The following is a 25,526-nucleotide window of genomic DNA, read 5'->3' as shown; positions in this document are numbered from 1 at the left end:
TACGTAGAAAACAAAGGTAAATGTTAGGTTAATTGATATCAAGCCAAAAAAAAATTATGCTAAAATTGCTTAAAGATGGAGCTTAAGTGTATCTTAAGTAATTTTAGGTAAGGAGGAGAGGAAGAGGAATATATGATAAGAATAAGAGATTCTCCTGATACAACCCATACTCAAGTATTAATTTACGATCTTTTATTCGATGTTTCTGAAGGTTATTGCTACAAGTGTCTATATTGTGAAATTTATTAGGAATTGCGAAATAAGGCACCTGTACTTACGTAGGTATTATTTTTTTCTTTATAAAAGAAAATGATATTTTTCCTTTACACAAAAACCAGTACGGTTTTATAAAATCACTCAGCACACAAGATGCTATTGCTAATATAATTTCATACATTTACGAATCATTAGACAAGGGTAAAAAATGTGCAGGTATATTTATTGATCTCAGAAAGGCTTTTTATAGCATATCTCTTGAAATTCTACTGAGAAAATTGAATAATAGAGATCTAATACACATCGGAAAAATTGTTTTATCTCAAACTGCACAATATTAAAAACAGCGGACACAATCAAATATCTATAAATTGATAAAAATCTGAAATGCAAGGATCAAATATGTCTAGTTATAAACAATTTTTTTTTTTCTTTAAAAAAATATATTTTTAATATACTACGCCTTAATTCAATCAACTTTACAACTGCTGTCATTAGTTGGTGATCCGCATGTAAAACTAACCTTCTCCCAATAGAAGTCGTACGGAGAATAATAATTAAAATCATAGTTTAAAAAAACCCAGCGACTACCTAATTGATCACTCATTCTAAGAATTTCAAGTACCTTCATTTAAAGATGTGTACACTAAAAATTCAAATCATAAAAGAAAAAGACCAGTTCCAATTTTTTATCAATCGACTACCGAAAAAAAATTGAAGCATCAATCACAAAATCCAAACAATGATTACTGTGAAACAAAAAGTGGGTGTGTCAAGCCTACGCAAGACAGAAGTGAAACTTCTAGTATTCTTCTCTCTTATTATTAGGGCTTTTTTATACTAATTTTCATATATTTATTGGCAGGTAGAGTAGAAATTAATATTGTTTAGCGTTTGCCAACGACCATACCATGTTGAACACACCGGTTCTCGTCCGATCACCGAAGTTAAGCAACATTGGGCGCGGTCAGTACTTGGATGGGTGACCGCTTGGGAACACCGCGTGCCGTTGGCCCATTTTTTATGGTAATTTCATGTTTTTTTTTATTTTTTTATCGTTACTATCATTAATAATATCATAAAATTCTTTAACTTTTCAAGTATGCTACAGGCCTAAAATATTACTTAGTGGATTGATATTATGGTCAACCATTGAAAAAAAAAATTCCTGCAAAGTTATGGATGTAATTACGATCTTTTTCAAGCGCGTATGTAATGATTATTTTTATCAACGTCGCACACACCTTGCTAATGTTTTCAGTATTATTAGGGCTTTTTTATACTAATTTTCATATATTTATTGGCAGGTAGAGTAGAAATTAATATTGTTTAGCGTTTGCCAACGACCATACCATGTTGAACACACCGGTTCTCGTCCGATCACCGAAGTTAAGCAACATTGGGCGCGGTCAGTACTTGGATGGGTGACCGCTTGGGAACACCGCGTGCCGTTGGCCCATTTTTTATGGTAATTTCATGTTTTTTTTTATTTTTTTATCGTTACTATCATTAATAATATCATAAAATTCTTTAACTTTTCAAGTATGCTACAGGCCTAAAATATTACTTAGTGGATTGATATTATGGTCAACCATTGAAAAAAAAAATTCCTGCAAAGTTATGGATGTAATTACGATCTTTTTCAAGCGCGTATGTAATGATTATTTTTATCAACGTCGCACACACCTTGCTAATGTTTTCAGTATTATTAGGGCTTTTTTATACTAATTTTCATATATTTATTGGCAGGTAGAATAGAAATTAATATTGTTTAGCGTTTGCCAACGACCATACCATGTTGAACACACCGGTTCTCGTCCGATCACCGAAGTTAAGCAACATTGGGCGCGGTCAGTACTTGGATGGGTGACCGCTTGGGAACACCGCGTGCCGTTGGCCCATTTTTTATGGTAATTTTATGTTTTTTTTATTTTTTTATCGTTAACATCATAAAAAATTTTATATCATTCTTTAACTTTTCAAGTATGCTACAGGCCTAAAATATTACTTAGTGGATTGATATTATGGTCAACCATTGAAAAAAAAAAAGGCGTTAAAAACAAAAAAATTATGTGCGATGGCCGAGAATCGAACTCGGATCAACTGCTTGGAAAGCAACTACGCTGACCATTACACCACCAACGCCAGTTGTCGAGATGAGCTAAGAAGCATTTATATTTTACTTCAAAACTTTGACTAGATCAAATGAACTTTAATCGGTCCCGCATTTTCGTTTCGGTCATGAGTTGGTTTTACTCCGGTACTCGAAATTGCATGACGCGGGTAAAGAAGTTTCACTTCAAAAATATTTTTAAAACATTTATATAAAAAAAATATTTCCACATGAATTGATCTTAAATAATACCCATATCTCACTCATTTTTCCATAAGTAACAATTTATTCTGCAAATATATACAGAATATCTTGTTTTTTACCAATTACATTATTTTAGATAAGTTTTAATTACTAACATTAATTACCAAACATGTAATAAAATTATTTTTTATGTTTTCACTCCAATGTACTTACTACAGCACATAATGCATGTGCACATCATATTATTAATTAAAGAGATAGGGATATATTTTAAATTTGTATTGATATTTCAGGCGACTAATTATTGCTTATAATTATTTGTTATCCTTTATGCAATGCACAAAAAAAAATTTCTTATAAATATTAGTTTATAATTAAAAAATAACATTATTTATTTATTATACACTCCTCTTGGAAACACAAGCTAACCCTTCCATGCAAGAATATTATTAAAATATCATAATGTGTAGAAACCAGAAACCCAATGTAAATAGTATTTTATATGTAATTAATAATTACATTACTTCTTTAACATTAAAAAAATCTTAACTAGAATACCTAGAACTTAACCTTACCTTATTTTTTAATAATGATAAACTAATTATTATTAGACAAGGTTTTATGCATAGCATTAAGGATAGCAAATGATTATAAGCAATAAATTTGGTTGTTTACAGGTGGAAAAAATATAATAAGCAGTAATTGTTGATTGAGGTACTAGTACATATTGAATCATTTGACGGGTTGGAAATAAGGCGACATAGCTCAGTGGATACAGAGCACCTGACCGGACATCAGAAGGCACGGGTTCAATTCCCGTTGGCGGCATTTATTTTTACTCGGAAGATATTTTCAATTCGTATTAATATTTCGGGCGACTAATTATTGCTTATAATTATTTGCTAACCGAACCTAACAAATACAAGAAAAATTAATAATCTGTACATTTAATATTTTGTTTACCTGGTTTCAGTTGGATTTTTAAAATGAAAGTCGTAAAAAGGTTGTGAAATGATTTACCGGCATCTGTTTCCTCCCTCCTACAGCAAAATGCCTTTCCTCAAAACGATCTGCCTCACAGCATCTCCAAATTATATGACATAGAGCCCATGGAAAAAAATGATTCCTCTGAGCCTCCTTCGTGGAGTTCATTTACAAAAGTGCAATTAATAATAATAATAATAAAATTTGGATGATTTGTATATTACTGTTTTGTGAAAAATCACCTCAAGAACGCTGTAATAACTGCCCCCCTCACAGCTAATGGATTGCTTGCTATGTCGTGTTTGTACGGTATTTAAGTGCTTGTTTAAATGATTGATGTCATCACACTTACTGAGAATGATTGCATGTGGTGGATAAACGCAACAAAATTTATAATCACGCTACTCAAAGAATTTAAAATTCATAAATCCTACGCTGAATCTGCCTTTGCACAGTGACAATTCTCATAAAATATCCATTTCACTGATTATTTATATCTAGGAATCTAAAAATGACGATCACTTTGCTATTGGAAAATAATTGTGCTGAAATTCCAGGCAGAAAAGCTGCACAATGCTTAATTCCAGAAATCAGTACACACCAATGGGAATCCTGAAAAAAATGAGTAATGCTGATTTATTGAAAATGTTTTCAAATCATAGTCATCTTGTTAAAAACGGGACTGTAAGCCGCTTTCTTGGTAAATTCGTAATAATATCGGTTAACACGTTTTTATCCACCTGCGTTGTTTTTAATAATGTATCATGACGAAATTCAAAAATGCTAGAACTTGTATGAACACGTGTTAGGACATCGCGACAAAACATTATATATTTATTTCTTAAGTACCTACCTACGTGGAGAAAAATAAGTTATTCTGAAATATTCAAATTATTGGTAATCCTGTTAAAAATGGGACTGCAAGCCGCTTACTGATAAAGCTTAATTTTAAGTGATGAAACATTGGTGTTTTACTTAAACTTTTTTTAGGATACCTATCAATTCATTCGTTGATGACCTACAATCCCGTTTTTAACAAGAATAATTTAAAGAGATTTTTAATAAATTAGCATTATTTCTTTATCAGAAATTTTTCTCCTTGTGAGTGAAATAATTTATTTTTTTTGTTTCTTAGTGTTTACTGTAATCTTAAACAGATATTTAAAAAAAATACTGATTTCATTTTCACAGATAAACCCATTCTGATAATACAGCCAAAGGGCACAATGTTACATGACAGCAGATGTAAGGTGTTTTTTTCCATAATTTCCACCGGATGAAGACAATAAACCAATTAAAAAACGCCAGGCTTCATAAATAAAAATAGTCAAACGTAATTACCCTTTGGCATTCAAACAGTTCTAGAAAACCGCCGCAATTTATGAAAAATGTAAAATGGACCATAAAAGTTTCCACACGTTTATTAATAAAATGTTATCGCTATGTTTGCCGCAAGTTAGATGTATTTTAATTATTGCGTATCGATTAGAAAGATGCTTTGAAAATGTTCTTATCTCGAAAATGACCATTTCGTGCATGACAGGAATATTAAACGTCCCGCTGCTGACCATTTTGCCATATCCTAATGACCATCGTATATTTTAATTTTGCGGCAAAAGATTCGTATCCTTAGATACGGTGGAATATTCACAAAAATACATAAAACATCGAGATTAAAACTTCAAACAATGTTTAATACAGATAACAATAATATTATTTGAATAAAGATTATTATTTATTGTTTTTGTGTTTAATTCGTAGAACTCCATTTATTGAAGTGAAACTTCTTTACGCGCGTCATGCAATTTCGAGGAGTAAAACCAACTCATGACCGAAACGAAAATGCGGGACCGATTAAAGTTCATTTGATGTAGTAAAAGTTTTGAAGTAAAATATAAATGCTTCTTAGCTCATCTCGACAACTGGCGTTGGTGGTGTAATGGTCAGCATAGTTGCTTTCGAAGCAGTTGATCCGAGTTCGATTCTCGGCCATGGAATATTATTTTTTTGTTTTTAAGGAATTTTTTTTTTTTAATGGTTGACCATAATATCAATCCACTAAGTAATATTTTAGGCCTGTAGCATAATTGAAAAGTTAAAGAATGATATAAAATTTTTTATGATGTTAACGATAAAAAAATGAAAAAAAACATAAAATTAAAATAAAAAATGGGCCAACGGCACGCGGTGTTCCCAAGCGGTCACCCATCCAAGTACTGACCGCGCCCAATGTTGCTTAACTTCGGTGATCGGACGAGAACCGGTGTGTTCAAAATGGTATGGTCGTTGGCAAAAGTTAAACAATATTAATTTCTATTCTACCTGCCAATAAATATATGAAAATTAGTATAAAAAAGCCCTAATAATATTGAAAAAATTAGCAAGGTGTGTGCGAGGTTGATAAAAATAATCATTACATACGCGCTTGAAAAAGATCGTAATTACATTAATAAGTTTGTAGGAATTTTTTTTTTCAATGGTTGACCATAATATCAATCCACTAAGTAATATTTTAGGCCTGTAGCATACTTGAAAAGTTAAAGAATTTTATGATATTATTAATTATAGTAATGATAAAAAAATAAAAAAAACATGAAATTAAAATAAAAAATAGGCCAACGGCACGCGGTGTTCCCAAGCGGTCACCCATCCAAGTACTGACCGCGCCCAATGTTGCTTAACTTCGGTGATCGGACGAGAACCGGTGTGTTCAACATGGTATGGTCGTTGGCAAACGCTAAACAATATTAATTTCTACTCTACCTGCCAATAAATATATGAAAATTAGTATAAAAAAGCCCTAATAATACTGAAAACATTAGCAAGGTGTAAATATTATATACCTAGTTTAACTCACTCTCCTAACTCATCTTCGCTGTCTACAGGCAGAGCGCACGACTGTGGTCGTGAAGAACCGAGGTTCGATCCCCGCTTTAACTAATTTTTTTTTTCTTTTTTTATAACTTTTAATTTTTTTTATCACATGCTACTTATAAATATGTCAATAGACAGAAAAAAAGAGAGAATGAAATGAAAAGAGAGAGAGAGAAGAATACTAGAAGTTTCACTTCTGTCTTGCGTAGGCTTGACACACCCATTTTTTTTTTTTTTTTATAAATTTAATTTAGATTAAATTTGATAATATTATTATTAAGTTCTGCAAGTGTTTTAGTTTTTTATTATTGTGACAGCTGTTTCGGCTTACAAGGCCATTTAAAAACTGAAAAAAAAAAAAAAAAAAAAAAAAAAAAAAAAAAAAAAAAAAAAAAAAGAATAAAGATTACTTTAAGATATTTTTATTGGTATCAAGTATTACTATCCATCTTTATCGATTCATACAAACAAATGTTTAAACAAGGTAAAAACACAACTCATCTACATATAATAGTTTTTGGTTATTTCTTTGTAGTTTCTCGTGTGAAAAGGTCTAGGCCGGATGGTTATATAGTTATATACATGAGTATAATGTAAAATCAGTGAACAAAAGTCCCGTGCATCACTGGGTATTACGCAGAGTTTTTCTAATTCGGATGTTGACAGTAGGTATTTTTTTCTCTTTTTAAATACATCTGTTTGAATATCACTTTTTATTTCGTTAATTAATGCAAATCTTGGGAGTGTAAATTAACCTATTCTATAGAAATTTGGTGGCGACCACGCATACACTCATGCATATTCTCTGAAATGCCTGTTTTATCCAATCGGGATTTGGGTCGTCGGCTGCAGTTCCTGGGTTGGAATGTTCAATCCCTAGTAAAAAATATTATTTTTTAGTTTTAAAAAATAAATAATTTTTTTTAACTTCAAGTTTGTAAATTTTCATTAATCTTGGAATAAAACTGTAGATTTGCATAAAAACAAAGCCACGCGCCGCCAGGAACTTGGTGTACTCGACGTTGTCGTTGTACTCGTCGGCTTTTCTCTACTTTCTGTAGATATATTATTCATGTATTATTTATATAAACCTTCCGGAAAAAAATCTCTTAATGATAGTGAAAACTTTATCAAAATTTAGTTCTAGCTTAGCTTAGTTCAAAAGAACAAACAGACAGACGCCGATGGCGACTTTATTTTAGTGTAATAGAGGTAGAGATTATAGAGATAAAAAAGAGAAGAGAAGATACTAGCTTTTACCCGCGGCTTCGTTCGCTTGATATTAGGGAGAAATTACTGAACAAACAACTTTACAACCGAAACGAAATATTCTTCCGGGATGAAAAGTAGCTTATGTCACTTCGCAGTCCTTCAACTATCCTTATGCGAAAAATCACATCGATCGGTTGCTTCGTTGCGACGTGAAAGAAGAACCAACAAAGAATCATTGATTTTATAAATATATATTGATATATGGTGTATGTAATACGGTGTAAGTAATATAATGTACGTAATATGGTGCTAAAGTTGTTAAATCTATAAAGAAAAAATAATTTCAGTCACATCATAAGGAGCGGCAAAATCAAGATGCTCCTGATAATAATAATAATAATTTAGATCTATCAAAAAAATTATATATAAAGATGCAAAAGTCGGTCATTTTGAATACATGTATTCTGAGGGATCAGTAGGAATTATAGGCCCAGTTAGGAGTTCTACCAAGCCGAACCCTCTGATTTGAAAATATCTGGAGTCGGTGAATTATTTTCCCATTTGATCTCTGGTGAGTTGACGTGTTGTTCTTGTATTGTTTTGTATTTATTTTGCTTATATAATGCACTTGCATAATGTTGATTGACTAGATGATCATTTGTGGAAAAGTGTGTGGAAGGGTTTACTTTAGGGGAAGATTTAATCCGGACATAAAATCGGAAAAGATAATCCAGGATAAGATTGTAGGAATATATGTTAGGGGAAAATTCTGCATCCTGAAACTTTCGAAACCTCCACGATTAGCACAAGTGCAGTTAATATTTTAATAATAAGTTATAATTGATCAATTTGATGTACTGACGTTTAATGTTTAAATCACTTCAAGGGCATTTACGAAAGTGGGGGAGACCCTGTATCATCTTTAGTGATGCTTTGTGTAGGATGGAGTGAACATGGGTCTTAAAGACTGTTGAACCCAAGAACGAGACGTTAAAATGACCCATTCTCTTGTGACAAATGTCTGACACTTCACTTGAGCGCCTTCGTCTGTACAGTGCAAAAGCGGGAATTATGTCATCCGGTTGGGCAGAGTTGTGAGGCGGGTTGATTTAGGGGCTGTAGGGAGGTATATATTAATGCGGGTCTTGAAGACGCCCGGATTATATAAAGAAGAAAAAACTGTCGGTAGCTCGTTCCACATACGAGCCGACTTACACAAAAACAAGTCGAAAATACGGCCTGTTCTCATAAATCCAACATCAACTTTGAACGGGTGTTCCGTTCGTGTCCGTCGAGCTTCACGCGCATGCACCGGTCCACCGGAAATCAATTCTGCTAGCCTTAAAGCACACTCCACTAAAATACCTGTAGAACAGTCTCAGCTTGCTTACATTGCGTCTGTGCATTAAAGATTGCAATCGGTCTGTTAACAACGGATTGTCAATCAGACAGACCGCCCTCCTTAGCACAGAATCAAGTAGGTTTATCAAGTATTGTAGGGCTCCAGCCCAGAGGTGACTCCTAAATTCAATTATTTAAAAAGATTACATTTCCAGAAATTAAACTATTTAGTCGATCTACACACCTCCACAAAGGGCACCAAAAGTATAATGCGTGAAGTCCTACTAATATATTCTGATATAAATAATAGATTACACACCATTGGTAACTCTTACGCTATGTTAGCTTATGTTTTTAATATGCCTCTCTTAGTATAAAGCTGTACCTACTAAACATTTTAACAGTGCATATTTTAACGAGGTCACTGCAAAACAGATTTTGTTTCTTCTTCATTTCTGTCATTAACTTTGTACTAATGTATATTCTTTTTTCTTTGTTCTTTTGTCTTGCTTATAGTTCTTGTTTATAATTATTATAAAAGTAAATAAATGAATGTATTTAAAACAGAATTTACCATCTCATGATTTAAGTGTTATCGCTCGAAAGGGAAAAAATTGCATTAACATGCACATAATATATTTATTTTTTGAGTATATAATATACTCATTTTCTAATATATTCAGAATCTCTTCAAATTATTGTTAATCCTGTTAAAAACGTGACTGAAAACCGCTTACTGATAAAGTGTTTGTAAATTCGTATAATATAATAATATATTATGACGAAATGCAAAAATATTAAGATTTTTATGAACACATGTTCGGACATCGTGAGTTTATCAGGATGCCTAACAGGAATACGAATAATTTGAAGAGATTTTATCTATATTTTGTTTTTTCCATGTACGCACTTAGATACATTTTACCTACTTATATATTTCAGTAAATCCCGCGGACATGAAAAGTTTCTTTTGAAAATAATAAATATCCAATTCAAATAACACGGAGTAGCGATTACTCGTAACCCACAATCCCCTGGAGATTTATATGGCCTTTTAAAATGTTATCACATTCTTCATTAATTCGCATTAGAACGTACAGCCGTCGCGGGATATTTATGGTAAGCTGCGATTGCTAATAATCTCACAGGCGAGCGGCCATCTTTTAGTCATAATTATTGATCATAATTGCGAAACGATGTTACTGATTCTACGACACTTTGTATAATTTACAGGTGAAACGTCGCGAATTCACGCTAGAGTACTTCAAGTAATGTGACCAATGGCTGAAATGTTATGAGGGAGTTACTCGATGGATTATAATATCTAACTTCTACTTGATAATTATGTATCAGACCTAGACAAATGATAATAACGAATAGTTCTGTAAATAGTATACGGTTCTAATTTTCGTTTATGTATTTAACGCTCCGTAGTTTGAAATGGAGATATTTAAATACGAACGTGAGATCGGGAGAGCGTTTATATTAAAAAAAAACAATATTAATTAAACGAAAACTGTGAAAATATTGAATAAAACACGAATCGTTTAAAATATAGCAAACATCTCTTGACAAATGACTTAGTTGTATTTAAAGATACACTTTGAATGGTTTCATACCAATAACAGAAGAAAACACGTTTTTAATCATTTTCGGAGGATACTTTGCGATTTTTTTCATATATTTACCATTTCGGCTCTACAAATGTGTAGATATTATCTTTAAAAATAACATTTAAACTTAAATCTTAAAGTGTTCAAGAAAAATATGTTTTAAATCGATTTAAATTCTGAAAGCGGGGGCTTTATAAATTTTAAAACAAAATTTCCTCTGAAATCATGATTTGTGGAAGGTTGCATGCATTTTATAACGCCTTGGAAAAAATCGTGTGGATAAATGTTTCTACTAAGATTATCAGAATGTTAGAATCATATAATTATTTTACTAATAAAATAAATAAATCCGTTTTTTTAGCTCGTGATGTCACAACATAAAAATGTGCGGTCTTCGAGAATTTTGTATTTATTTTTATAAAATTCGACACGAATTTTTAAGTTTCACTGAGATTTCTGTCGGCTTTTTGAAGTTGACATTTGACATTCATTCATTTGTGTTTGGGGTTTGCAAACTTTTTTTTCGAAATTATGAAGTTATCTTTTAGATTATACAATATCTATAATTATTTTTACGATCTAAAGTTCTTACAGGTCAGTACGACTTCCGAAGTACCGAAGCGACTGTTTTTTAAAATGTTTTATTTTTCATTAGGTTCCCTACAGGTCACATTAAGGCAACATAAGACTCTAATGCCACGAGTTTGCTCGACGCTCCCATTTTAATTATTTCTAATGAACGCATTACTAAAATCTTAAATGTTTCTAGAGGGATCCCTACGGATGTAAGTTATTTATATTTAAGATTAACAACAACATGACCTTAAGATGAAAATGTTTTATGAACAACGGTTTGAAAAATTTATAAAACGTTTTTCAACTATAAAATTAACGCTAAGCACCAGATTTTATTTTTATAGACGATTAGTTTATAATTTTCTGAGGAATCCCTCTAAAAATATTTACGGTTTTAGTAATACGTTTATCAGAAATAATTAAAATAAACATTATGGAAAGATCGATTTTCTAGGCCTGCTAGGGCAAAGTCGACCGTAGGTGCGTCCATTACTCCGAGCCGCGCGCCGAATATTGTTTATACGCCACTTCATTACTTACGTCGTTAAGATTCCCACTTTATTTAGAGATTTGATAGGGCAAATTCAAGTGTAGGTTTGTCCAATACACAAGGGCACCGTGTCGCATATTATTTTGCACGGCTGCTTCACTTACGTCGTTAAGGTTCTGGCTATATTTTAGGGTATTGTCTCATCTTAATGTTTCAGTGCTCTTTTGTATAAATTACGTCTGTTCCTTGTTTTCTTGTTTGCATTTATTCATTATGTCTTTGCTTGTCGGGAAGTCAGAACGTTCTTGTTAGATAATACAACCAATCACATATCACTTCTACATCGTCTAATAACATTACAAGAGTCAAATATACCTCACCTTCGCAAAGCGTAAGGAAATCATAATAAATCATTTCAAGACTAGTAAACTCCCGGTTGACGGCCAATAGGTACTTACTCGGACTGATTTCACCATAAAATTAATAAATGTTATGGCTATGATGGTATGTAGTTGCTGGTTCAATTAACCTTTAGAGTACCAAGAAATACACCGTGGATTTGCTAGTAGCCTAACGCACTTGCCGCGATTTTATTCTATCTTGAACCTTAAAAAATGCTTTTAGCATACAAAAATGTATTTTGTTCACTTGGCAAGGAAATAAAGTATCATAATATTATTCTGGATTGTCGTTTCGTCACTTGCAAACATAGATTTTTTATCTGTGAATAGCTCGTCGCAAACTTCGTGTCAATTGTAATTTTTCATTTTCTCAAGCCAATGTAGTATCTACTCTGTATATTTACAGTGAAGCCTAATATGACTTATTTGTACTGTGAAGAACGCTTATTTAGCTGGGAAATATAGGGTTTTCCAATAAGAGGTGTTATTTTGATATTCAATGGTAAAAGATCAATGGTTTCGTTGCTTGTGTGGCACGTAGCGCAGTCTTGTTGCGTCGTCCAGACCAATACCATCCAATTCTGGCCATAAAAAAATATTAATCATCTCTCGATAGCGTAATCCATTCACCGTAACTGTTGCTCCAGCCTTATTTTCGAAAAAGTAAGGTCCAATGACTCCGCCGGACCATAAACCGCACCAAACAGTCACAAGTTGATGATAAAGAAGCTTTTCAACAATCTCTCGGGTTTTGCGAGCCCCAGATGCAACAAATTTTGCTTGATGACGAAGCCATCGAGGTGGAAATGGGCCTCATCACTCAAGATGATTTTCATTTGATTCACTTAAGTGAATTTCAATAATTTCAAAGCGTTGTTGAAACTTGTCAAATGACAAAAAATGACAGCTTCAAAAGTAACTTCTACCGAAATAGCGGGCTATTCAAAATAACACCTAATATTGGAAAACCCTGTAGACATAAAGATAATTTTCGTATTTCTTAATTAAAAAAAAATAAAAATTTCTCTGACTTTATGTAGTTCTCCTGGGAAAACTACATCGGATAGATATATTTTTTAAGTAAATATGTTAACAAATTATCTCTGGTAAGGCGGTACACTTTACAAAAACCGCATTTTACAAAAAATAAGTGAGTTATTACGAAAATAGTGTCAGCCAGACTCTAATGTTCAGAATACAAAAATACTCACAGCTCATGAAATACGAGAAGGTACACATGTAATAAATATGTAGAGGTACATTCATACTAACTAAGAAATAAGCAATGTACATAATTTGTCTTTCTCTAATGCTAAATTTGAAATATGAGTACATGCATTCGTTGCTAACTCTTCTTCATAATAAATCTGCCATAATCTCGATAGGACGATGGGAATATGTTGTCATTGTTTATGTTTGATAAAAATATAATTGGCCATTGCTAGGAAGAAAGGGCGGAATGAGTAAATGGCTAAATGCTAATATTTTGCGCGATGGTCGAACGCAGCCATTACCATTTATTAGAGACTTCAATAATATGGCCAGTGACCTCGCGTGACCTTGTATTATTACTAGTTGACCCCATGCAGTTTTCAAATGCACGTAAATGCATTATGTTCTATGTCTTATAAATAGGTAGGTACCTACCCAGCTTTCATATTCCTAGTCGTTTACCATTTTGCTTCCTGTAGGTGTATTCTATGTGTATCTTACATGTGAAGTACTAGTAAATAAATATCGATGAATTTATATTATATTATAGAAATTAAAAGTACATTGGTTACAGTGATAAAACAATTTACAGATATTAAATATTTTGAGGTGGGGGTAGGTACCTATGATATGTTTCCTTGTAATGTTTTATGTATTGTGTATTATGTATATTTAGCAATTACCGGGTGACGTGTGTAGTGTATTGATGTATGTGGAAATGTAAGTGTAACAGTTTATATTATATTGACATGATGCTCCATTTAAATTTAGGCAGTGAATCTGATAAATGTGGATGTTAGAGTTATTAATATTATCGAATGCTTTAAGAGCACGGCGAAACTGCGTTTGTTCGGTAATTAATTGTATGGAATGGCGCTGTATGTCGTGTACGTCATGTTCAAATTAATTAGTGATAGAAATACGGTACAGTTGATGTTATTGTTTAAAATTATATGTATAAATGTTAAATCAGCTACTCCTCGTCTTTGTTGCAAAGATACAAACGTACATTCAATGTAATTATTAATGCAAGTACATGCACAATAAATTTATTTATTATTTATTACAATAGTATGTTCATTACATTGGTTGTTATCAAAAATACTAATTTCGGTTATATGTCTATATGTCATGCGTAACTCTGGTTAAATGGGAACTCGGATTTTCTTTGATTTTCAAAATTATAACAGATTGTATGATAAAGTGCCTACATTAATAATATACCTATAATAAATTCTCGCAATACTAGAACAAGACATGCACACCATTACTAAGACCAAAAACAAACACATCCTTTGGACAAAAACACTATAGATTCCAGGCTATAAAACTATACAATTCACTTCCAACACAATATAAAACATCTAATCTTACAGAACACATATGGAACTGGCTACAATCCTTTTAATATTTAATTTTGTTATATTTTACATTTGTTCTTGTTAAAACTTTTTATATATTATATTTTAATTTTTATTGTTTCTTTGTGTAGCTAATCTCCACTGTATTGTTTACTATTATATAACTTTACAATTGTAAAAGTCCTCCACAACACGGGTGAACTCCTAGCGTGGAGGAAAATATACTATACCTTTGTTAAACAAATATATTTAAGAATAAATAAAAAAATTAAAAATATGAAAATAAAAATATTTTATTCGTCTTTTTCACAAATGCAACTGATTGGTCAAGCAATATAATTTCCGTTGTTTATACTTAACATTCTAAAAAGTGTATATGTTTTTAAAATAAAAACACATCATTCTTATATTTTCGGTACAAAATATAATGAATTTATTCCGCCGTTCTTCCGATAGTTAATGGTGTTATGGGCTTCATAGTTGTCTTCCAAACAGTTGATTTGGGTTTCGATCCTCGGTAGTGGCATTTTTTAAAAATACTTATGCTAATTTCTTAAATAACACTGTTATATTTCAATTTTATATCTCGCTATTCTTCGCGGGTCAAGGATCATCTTCACATTCAATAAATTTTAAATTTACGAATAACGTAACAACTATGCGACACAATTATCACAACCAAATTAACCAGATACCAGCTTTTCCAAAAAACGAATGATTCATTAAAATGATAACTAACGCAACGTAAGTCTATTTGACCAATACTAACTTTGCTACTGTTATGCCTTCGAGGTTTTCTTGCAAACTCTCTTAATCATTAAAACTCCGGCTTCAACCAAACACTTGGACTTTTATTGTGATAGATTGACAATGGCTCTGATATGCAATTAGCAGGCGGTTGAAATAATCTGGACCCCGACCTTGAGATTCCCACCTTATATATTATCCTAATATTTTCGGCAGCTACCGCCTTCTATGGGTAAAACAATAGACAAATCTAGTGCCAGAGTAAGCTAATATACTAATAAAAAAGATATTACAACTACCATTAGCTTTATCTTGTGATTTGAATTTGTTATTTGATTGACTTATAGACACGGTATGCACGAAATAATATCGTCACTTCTACATTTTCAATATATTTATCTTTTATTTTTCATCTAGTCTCATAGCGCTGTATGGTATTCATTTATATTAAATGTTTTTAAAAATATAGGCACGTCTATAGGGTCGAAATGTCTGTGAAATTATTTTTCCAAATGGTAAAGTGACACGGATTAATCACAGAAATATGATATTTTTTATAATAATCCGTGTGTGACCTCTCATCACAATTACTTATAATTTAGGGCCGCCTCTCACGAAGCTTTAATCCGCGTCGGATCCGTAAATCTTCCTGCATTGTCGTCTGCAGTCCCCAGGCCTTCTCGCCGGGCGATGCTGCGGTGCCGTGTCATGACACAAAGCACTGAATCGGAATGTTAGTTGGCCAAATATGAATTTTAAATCTAATTAAACTATTCAATCATTCACAATAATATTAACAACTCTCAGAAAAAACACAAAAATATTCGGCGGTATCTAGGAATTAAACCCAGTACCTCAGTCTTACCGTTGCTCTAACCACTAAGCTAATGTGCAGTTAAATATCCCCTTCAGTCAAACTTAACTGCATCGTACTTAGACAAGAACCACCAACATTATCTTCATTTTCATTGCATTTTTATTCATGATTGCAAGGTTCTACCGGAATTTAATTGCAATCTAAATAGTGTCTTGGACAAACATGTCCATTTTTTTTAATAACGTATATCTATTGAATAGTGGAATCAGCATTGATTCAAAATGTTTTGACTGAGAATTGGACCTTCCTCCCCATGGATGAGCTCTTAAACAGCTTTGATCTTTTAAAATAAAAGTAAAAACATTTTTTTTAAATTGACTGAGGATTGAACCTACCTCCCCAGGGACTGGAGTCAACGCGCTAACCAAATCCCAATTTGGTAGGATCGATATTTTTTTCATATATTAACTATTGTAAAGTCATCCAATTTCAGAGAAATGCGTATATGTCTACATGTGTATGCGTAATTTCCACCAAAAGTCAATAGAATTCAGTTTCAGCTCGTTTGTATGTCGAAAAGTGGAATAATTTTCACTTCCAAGATTTACATTCATTCATTCACGAAAAGCAAAAGTAAAATTCAAACAGACTTCTAAACAAAACTAAAATTGCAACGGGAGTGCTTAAAATAACGAAACACTATTTTTTACAAATTCTTTTAATATTCTGCAGAATTTATTAAATTTTTAGTTAAAATAATGTGAGTATGTTAGGTTTGTATAATAAATTGAATTTATATTAGCTTTTTGTAATTTATTTTGATGAATCATCGCAATTTCCATAGTTGTTTAATGACCTGAATATACTTAACGGTCTGGAAATAATATTGTTCTGGTTTGTATTGAATTTTTGTTCTGGTTAAAGTTGATTTGTTTTTGCTATACCGATCAACCATGAAGATGTGCTGTAATAGATTAATCAGGGATATTTATTTATTAAAAGAATCTAGGGATTTATTATCTGCTGCATAATCCAAATATAATAGAATGTATAATAGAAATAACCGATATTACACTCGTTTGGATGTGTTTGGATTTTACATTTTGTCTTACAGCCCTGTTGCAGCAGTAAGTTGACCAAGTGGGCTGATTCCCTGAGTGGTCCTCGACAAAGCCTTGGCACTCAATAAAGCATTTAGGATGTTTAGCTAAAGTCGCACAGGTAAAACAACGTAGAAATCGCCTGTAATAGATTGTGGTTGCAGTGCCTTCTAAATCCTAACAAATAACCATGTAGGTAGTTTCTATAGCCATTTTGTCTTCTGATATTGGATTCTGTGAAATAATAACATTTGATATTAAATATTTTTAAACGATAAAAGTTATATTACTTGATGTGAAATCACTATTTTCGATTAATCTTTACGATTCGGATGTTCTTCGGATAAATTGAAACTTTTCTTATTGTTTCGCTCGAGAAGATTTTTTTTATAAATATCTTAATTTTAAATGTATGAACGCATGTAAGAAACATCTTTAAATAAATACAAAGTGATGGATAAGATTATCTGTAATAGTTTCTTTTGATTAACTTTTTTTCTTTCTGATAAAATAATTCACTTTTTTTTAAACACTTTTGCGCTAAATGGACTATTTCTAGATTCCGTTTGCCAAGCGATTTTTGTGCCTTTAACCTTTATTTGAATTTAAATATTTTTGGCATGTGTATCCCTCTTAAGACGGTCTCATTGCTATTCTAATACTGACTATATTTTACTCGAGTTGGGTGTATTATTATTATCCTAGAGTATTTGGGTTAGTTTATCGTTAGGTTAGGGCGTATCTCTTTTGGCGTATACATGTATTTTTGACCAGCTTAAGAAGCGCGTTGGATCGTTGTGCGTACCGGACAGTACTGTGAAGCGCCGAGTATATCACCGTTCGGCGGTAATTTATCGCGTATATAAATTACCGGCCACAAAGCTACGCTCCTCGGACACTCGACTAAGTATATTTGCAAAAGCCTTGATGAATGACGTCGATATTGTGTAATTACCTGAGTGGGAATACGCATTCGTTACCTGCAGTTGTGCATCTGATGGGGCGCTAGGTATTCCTTGTATTTCAACCACACTTTGTGCAGTACCGCGTAAGACTGCTATATGAAGGTCTAGCACGGACGATCTTTCAATACGATTTTGACTAAATTCATCATGGTCAGTTAGCGATATTTGCGAGCACGGTCATAAGAAATGTTCCGACGGCCGACAGACAAATTTTAGCACGGCCTCCATAGTATCAGATAAGCTTTAGTTAACTGTCGTTATAAACATATATTTTTTTAAATTACTGTTTTTTTTGTTTTTGGGGTGTTATGCCGTGTTGCGCTAACTCCTTCTTTAGCCAACGTTTCGGACAGCATTGCAGTGTCTATCATCATGGCAGATGTGTTATTTTTGTAACAAATATAATTGCAAAAATAACACATCTGCTCTGATGATGGACACTGCAATGATGTCCGTAACGTTGGCTAAAGAAGGGTTAGCGCAACACTGCATAACACTCCAAAAACAAAAAAAAAATGGGTGTGTCAAGCCTACGCAAGACAGAAGTGAAACTTCTAGTATTCTTCTCTCTCTCTCTTTTCATTTCATTCTCTCTTTTTTTCTGTCTATTGACATATTTATAAGTAGCATGTGATAAAAAAAATTAAAAGTTATAAAAAAAGAAAAAAAAAATTAGTTAAAGCGGGGATCGAACCTCGGTTCTTCACGACCACAGTCGTGCGCTCTGCCTGTAGACAGCGAAGATGAGTTAGGAGAGTGAGTTAAACTAGGTATATAATATTTACACCTTGCTAATGTTTTCAGTATTATTAGGGCTTTTTTATACTAATTTTCATATATTTATTGGCAGGTAGAGTAGAAATTAATATTGTTTAGCGTTTGCCAACGACCATACCATGTTGAACACACCGGTTCTCGTCCGATCACCGAAGTTAAGCAACATTGGGCGCGGTCAGTACTTGGATGGGTGACCGCTTGGGAACACCGCGTGCCGTTGGCCTATTTTTTATTTTAATTTCATGTTTTTTTTATTTTTTTATCATTACTATAATTAATAATATCATAAAATTCTTTAACTTTTCAAGTATGCTACAGGCCTAAAATATTACTTAGTGGATTGATATTATGGTCAACCATTGAAAAAAAAAATTCCTACAAACTTATTAATGTAATTACGATCTTTTTCAAGCGCGTATGTAATGATTATTTTTATCAACCTCGCACACACCTTGCTAATTTTTTCAATATTATTAGGGCTTTTTTATACTAATTTTCATATATTTATTGGCAGGTAGAATAGAAATTAATATTGTTTAACTTTTGCCAACGACCATACCATTTTGAACACACCGGTTCTCGTCCGATCACCGAAGTTAAGCAACATTGGGCGCGGTCAGTACTTGGATGGGTGACCGCTTGGGAACACCGCGTGCCGTTGGCCCATTTTTTATTTTAATTTTATGTTTTTTTTCATTTTTTTATCGTTAACATCATAAAAAATTTTATATCATTCTTTAACTTTTCAATTATGCTACAGGCCTAAAATATTACTTAGTGGATTGATATTATGGTCAACCATTAAAAAAAAAAAATTCCTTAAAAACAAAAAAATAATATTCCATGGCCGAGAATCGAACTCGGATCAACTGCTTCGAAAGCAACTATGCTGACCATTACACCACCAACGCCAGTTGTCGAGATGAGCTAAGAAGCATTTATATTTTACTTCAAAACTTTTACTACATCAAATGAACTTTAATCGGTCCCGCATTTTCGTTTCGGTCATGAGTTGGTTTTACTCCTCGAAATTGCATGACGCGCGTAAAGAAGTTTCACTTCAATAACCAAAATACTTTTGGCCGTGAAAATCTTAAATCATATTTGACAAAATTACTGGCTTATTAATGAACGGAGTCGAACTAACGAAGCTCTTAGAATTGAAAGAGTTGAATCCGTTCGGGCCAATGACGCTACATTGGTTCGGGCTTGAAGAAACGAAATTTGTTCACATGACAAGTTGTGAATAAAGATCTCATTAACTAATTAAATCCCTTTTTATTATAAAAAAATAATTGCGGACTGCTAATGAATATTTAAGTTAGTATTTCGATTCAACAATGTCAATTATTTATATTTTTAGGTAGCTGTATTACATTTTGGAATGTCAATTCATAGACATTGCGAAATATCAACATCGGTCTGGCTATCAACAGCGTGACCGTGTTCAGGAAATTGGTATTTACGCCTATCGATCTGATATTTTTATTGCAGGCTTCAAGTGAGTAACAGTTACCAAGGATCGGCAAATATGGAAAAATTTATGGATCCCTTGTTCAAAGCTGAATGCCAGAAGGCTCGCGGAGAGTCTGTAGCTGAGTTGAGATAGCATCTGGTTTCCACCCAGGAGTCGTGAGTTCATGTTCTCAGCTGAACCTAAACCTTTCATCACGACACAAGCAACATTTTCCACTTACTGTGTTGGTAGTAGGAGATATTCCAATATTTCAAATTCTCAATGGTATTTTTAGCAATATTTTTATAAAATTCAACTAAGTTTATACGTATATACTTCATACTGTGAAAGAATGCGTTTAATTTTAAATGCAGCAAATTATTTAATACCCTTATTTAATTATAATATTTTCTTGACTGACCGCAGCATTTATTACATAATTGGTGTATTTAATTTACCGGCATTTAAAAGGACTCCATCAGAGGCCAAAGAATATCCCCAGAGAGGCTAATAAGTGTGATGTAAGATTAGGGGAATGGAAAAAAGGGAAGTCAAAAGGATTTGGGTGGGAAACAGGTAAATATTTTTTGAAATCCACAAAAATTATCTGACGGCCTATGTGTTCGAGAGGTAAGGCTCTCGACTAGGAATCCGAAGTTGCGGGTTTAAATCCCGGCGTGTCATTTAACAATTTATTAATTAAAAATAATATTATACTGTGGCATATTTCAGAGTGATAGATATACTCTTATTAGGGCCCTGATGTAAAACTACCATTCAGAATTGAACCGTTGCTTGAAAATGTTTGGTGACTAGTTCTGAATAGCCAGGTACTTCCTCACCTTCCGCTTCCCCAGCTCCTTTCCCTCCTCACTACCTTTAATTAGGGATGCCATAGTCTCACTGGCCCCAAACGGTTGGGAGCAGTTGGGACTCTTGTGCGGTTTCACAACGATGTACTAAAGGCTGCTAATCTAATCTTTCTTTAACCTTGACGGCATTCGTAGTTGAGTAGTTACAATATTTGGCTACGAATCCTGATGTCGCGGGTTCAAATCCCGGTCTACATATGTAAATTTTATTTGTTTAATTAAAGAATTTAAAATAATATCTAGTGTATTTGGTGCACTTTCCAGAGTGGGGCATGGAGAAAAATGAGTATTGTTTATTTTAATCTCTTATTGGTAATACGGTTATAAACGGGATTACAGGCCCGTAACGAATGAATTTATAGGTTTTTTGATAAACTTTGTATTATCAAGACAAATGCATGAACGAGTGTTCCGATGTAGTAGGAATTTACAAAAAGTTTATCAGGAAACTGCCTGTAATAACGTTTTTAAAAGGATTACCAATACTTTGAAGAGATTGTTAATAAATTATCAACACTAATTTTTCTCTGTGTTGATACTTTCAGTATCGCCTTGGCGAAAGACCATAATTTTGAATTGAATGGCTCTAGCCCTGTATGGTGCTTCTGATCAGATCTTACTAACCAGGTACTTCCCCTACTGGCCTACTGGCTCCGGACGGCTGGGAACAGTTGGGACTCCTATGCAGTGCACTTGCTTAAAAATAGGAACTATTCACACTAAATGACGACAGCAGCATTTTGTGTTGAAATTTAAAAAAAACAATTAGGTTGCGCAGTTTGGACTAATTGTTTCTTCTATAGCCATGTTTGCGCTATCAATTCTTATGAGATGTAGATATGAAATATTAGTTCATTTTTCAATGCAAATAGTTGGTAATCAATACCAATAGCCAGTGAATGACAGCAGGTCTTTATTTTGTCAGATGAAGTCATCAGTCTTCAGACATAATTATTTTTCGACAGACTGAAGTTGGACAAACTTTCGCCTGAAGTTTTAATGGCGGGCAATGGATTACGCTAATAAGTCACTGAATGCGTTTAATATTCATCAGCTGTGCATACAATTATTTATCAATTTCAGTTTAATGTATCTCCGTCCGTACAAGGAGTGGTCTGCTTAATGACTATCATTTGAAGAGCGTTTGAAAAGAACGGGACCCGCACTTCCAAAGTGGCCACCACGACCCGAGCCGAGGAATCGACAGAAATGATTAATTAGTATGAAATTGCACGCCAGTAATTGATTTACTTGTAAAAGGCAGTGCCGGATTAGTGCAGGTGAAGATGTAACGTGTAACCAGGTTCTCTAGCTCGAACGTTCAACATTGACACGACAGGCAACGCCTAGCATATTAAGAAAATCACAAAATATGTAATTTATAAAATTTACTAATATATTAAAAAAAGTTTTCTAAAAACCATATCGGTACCTAATTAGTCGACACTTGCTAACGTTGGCGAGTTTTTCCAGACGTGGATAAAATTGTCATTACAGATATCATTTTCGCCTTAGATCTATAATTTTATCAATGTCAAAAATCACCGTAAAATGGCAGCGCTGACACGTGTTATCTATTCCGAAAACCTGTTTTTTTAAATTTGAAATAATGTCAAATTTAAACGAGTCTGTTTTACAAAACTAAATTTATTTATTTCCTATTGTTTTTTACCTATATTTTACCTTTATTTAGTTTGTTTAACCCCTGTTAGGTTTAAAAATGTTTTTTTAACAATGTTTATCGATATGTATACAAGTTTATCGTGCTCGATAAGCTAAGAACATTTTTGTCGATATGAATACAATATATATACAAAAAACAACGCTTCGTTGAGACTGAATGCTTTAGAAATTAAATCCCTGAGGCGTATGTGAGTTAAACCATGTATTATCGCGTGAGAAGCGAGAGATCCGCAAATAATGCAAACATGATGAGTAAAATTAAGAAAGGGACTCTCAAATGGTTTGGACATTTAGAGCGAATAAACAAAAAAATCAGGTTAAGGAGAATATAGGACGTAAATTTGAATGGCTGAAGAAATCGGGGACGCCCGAGTCACGATCGGAATACGTGTTCATGCACCTGCGTTTATCTTAATAATATATGTAGAGGAAAAGCGAAAATCTTTAATTTTTCTAAAATTGGAATTTTACTAAAAGTTTATCAGAAAACCTATCAATTCTTTCGTTAAAGGCCAACAATCTCGTTTTAACCTGAGTATCATTAATTTGAAGAGAATCTCAACAAATTAGCAATATTTTGTTATCAGTAAGTTTCCTCTGTGTTCGAGTAAGTACTAACTACAGTGGTGGATATAAGTTTCCATGGATGGTGTTGCATGATTATTGATTACCTTTGCCGATGGTAATTGGTGGGCTGTCCTCCCGGGACGAGAACATGCCATGACAAAACTTTGGTATTTTACTAAGAGTCGGGTCATGTCATGAGACAATGTATGAATGTGAATGAGGCAAGAAGAGTGTGCCAAGACCGAGTATTTAGGATTAGATGTCCTCTATGCCTACACCTGCGTGGAAACGATGTGATGGATTAGTTAATTACCAAAAACTTCATCAGAATGTTCGTGCTGGTGCCTGAGGGTAATATTAGCTCCAGCCCTGGTAAAACGGTTCCGGGTAACGGAAGCGCACCCGTAAGGACAAGCCCAAGGGCGTATTATTATTCATCTAGCATTGCCTAATACTCGTATAACTGCCACAGCATCGAAGGCTTCTCCAATCGCCTTACATACTCCTTTATTTGGAAACACTCTCAAAAATAATTGAAATATTACGCTTGTATGCCGTTTAACGATACACACTAATAATTACACGCTATTTAAGTAACCTAGCACTTTGCATGTTAAGTCTTTTCATGCGAAAGTTGTTCTCGGCGAATATTACACGTAAGATATCTATTCAATCATGCAAATTTTATTTTTCCAATGAACCAAAGCATTACTGGAGATAATCTCTAAACGGCGACTATCAAAGCGTTATAAGTCGTAAAAATGGAGCAATTTGTAATGGAGTAGGCATTACAACCTAAATCATTAATTGGTGCTCGTGTCTACGTCTTAGGAATATCTTCAGAACGGGTGCCAAACATCGTATGTACCTTTGAAACATTTTGTGATGAAGACACTAACAAACGCCACACAAGGACGAAATTCAAAAATATTTCTATATGATATTCTTATCAGAAATGCTTGCGAGGAGAGTACATATTAAAAACCTCTCAGAAAAATACCTATTTCGGATTAGTTAGGGTTAGAAGCTTGTAGTACTCCAAAAATAAAATTTTAATATTTCATATTAAATTATTTCTGTATTTCGAATTGATGAGTGCAGTGTCTAGCAACTCTGAACAGGCGGTTCGGAACTGCTCGGGAAGGCCGAGCACTTCCGAACCGGTCGCGTAAACAGGCGAGCGTTGCGCGGCGCTCGCCAGACGGAAAATTACCCCGCTAGCGAGCACACATTATCAAACCACGATTGTACAGCTCGGTTGTAAATAGCATTCATCGTAATAAATCTGAAAAAGAACCATCAGAGTTTCAATCATCTAACGAGCCTTGAGCTTCAATATAAAGTATAATAATACCACAGAAACACTACAATGAGATAGATATATTTACCTAATATGACATATAATTTTGATTAAACTCTAAAATGGCGATCTGCAAACTGATCATTTTTTGACATTATATATGGTTCTTTTCTCTTGATCTTCATTTCCTTTAGAGCGGCGTCACCACGACTACCTGAAAAGAAAACACTCGATTTAAAAAAGGAGAACTTACATTAAACGTGTTTCATATTACTTATTAGATGTGTTTTTGAACTAGTGTGAAAATATCTTGGAACGTGGAACTTTATTTAAAACTCTAGCTAAAGAAAATATTTAAATATATATTTTTAACAAAAATAGTTTTTCATTAAAAAAATATATATATTTAAACGCCCATAGGGCTTTTACATATGATGATGTACATCTTCTTGTTTTAGTTATACAGATTATATTAAAAATCAGTGTTAACGAAATATAGGTTACATAAAAAAATATCAGAGTTAACAAAATATAGGTTACATAAAACATAAGAGTTCAAAAAATATAGGTATGAGTACAAATAAGTGAGACAAAAAAAGAAAATATGTCAAAATCCTCCAAATCAACGATAATGATAATGAAGGT

The 25,526-nt window shown here is 33.2% G+C and overlaps 7 non-coding genes across 7 annotated transcripts; 5 read left to right on the top strand and 2 right to left on the bottom strand.

Moving 5' to 3' along the window:
• Positions 1-1,112: 1,112 nt before the first annotated feature.
• On the top strand, positions 1,113-1,231 carry LOC149425467 (5S ribosomal RNA). The gene has a single exon (XR_016305697.1). It is a non-coding gene; the product is annotated as a 5S ribosomal RNA (ribosomal RNA).
• Positions 1,232-1,554: 323 nt separating this feature from the next.
• Positions 1,555-1,673, top strand: LOC149425466 (5S ribosomal RNA). The gene has a single exon (XR_016305696.1). It is a non-coding gene; the product is annotated as a 5S ribosomal RNA (ribosomal RNA).
• A 323-nt stretch (positions 1,674-1,996) lies between these two features.
• LOC149425465 (5S ribosomal RNA) lies at positions 1,997-2,115 on the top strand. Its single transcript, XR_016305768.1, has one exon. It is a non-coding gene; the product is annotated as a 5S ribosomal RNA (ribosomal RNA).
• Positions 2,116-5,689: 3,574 nt separating this feature from the next.
• LOC149425464 (5S ribosomal RNA) lies at positions 5,690-5,808 on the bottom strand. The gene has a single exon (XR_016305710.1). It is a non-coding gene; the product is annotated as a 5S ribosomal RNA (ribosomal RNA).
• A 322-nt stretch (positions 5,809-6,130) lies between these two features.
• LOC149425463 (5S ribosomal RNA) lies at positions 6,131-6,249 on the bottom strand. The gene has a single exon (XR_016305767.1). It is a non-coding gene; the product is annotated as a 5S ribosomal RNA (ribosomal RNA).
• Positions 6,250-19,107: 12,858 nt separating this feature from the next.
• On the top strand, positions 19,108-19,226 carry LOC149425462 (5S ribosomal RNA). The gene has a single exon (XR_016305766.1). It is a non-coding gene; the product is annotated as a 5S ribosomal RNA (ribosomal RNA).
• A 322-nt stretch (positions 19,227-19,548) lies between these two features.
• Positions 19,549-19,667, top strand: LOC149425461 (5S ribosomal RNA). The gene has a single exon (XR_016305709.1). It is a non-coding gene; the product is annotated as a 5S ribosomal RNA (ribosomal RNA).
• The last annotated feature ends 5,859 nt before the right edge of the window (positions 19,668-25,526 follow it).

Source organism: Hesperophylax consimilis, chromosome 3 (assembly GCF_061612785.1).
Source record: "Hesperophylax consimilis isolate HC1 chromosome 3, BYU_Hcon_1.0, whole genome shotgun sequence".
Classification (NCBI taxonomy): Eukaryota; Metazoa; Arthropoda; class Insecta; order Trichoptera; family Limnephilidae; genus Hesperophylax; species Hesperophylax consimilis.
The sequence above is the reverse complement of the archived record's forward strand: the minus strand, read 5'-3'. Positions and strand labels throughout refer to the sequence as shown.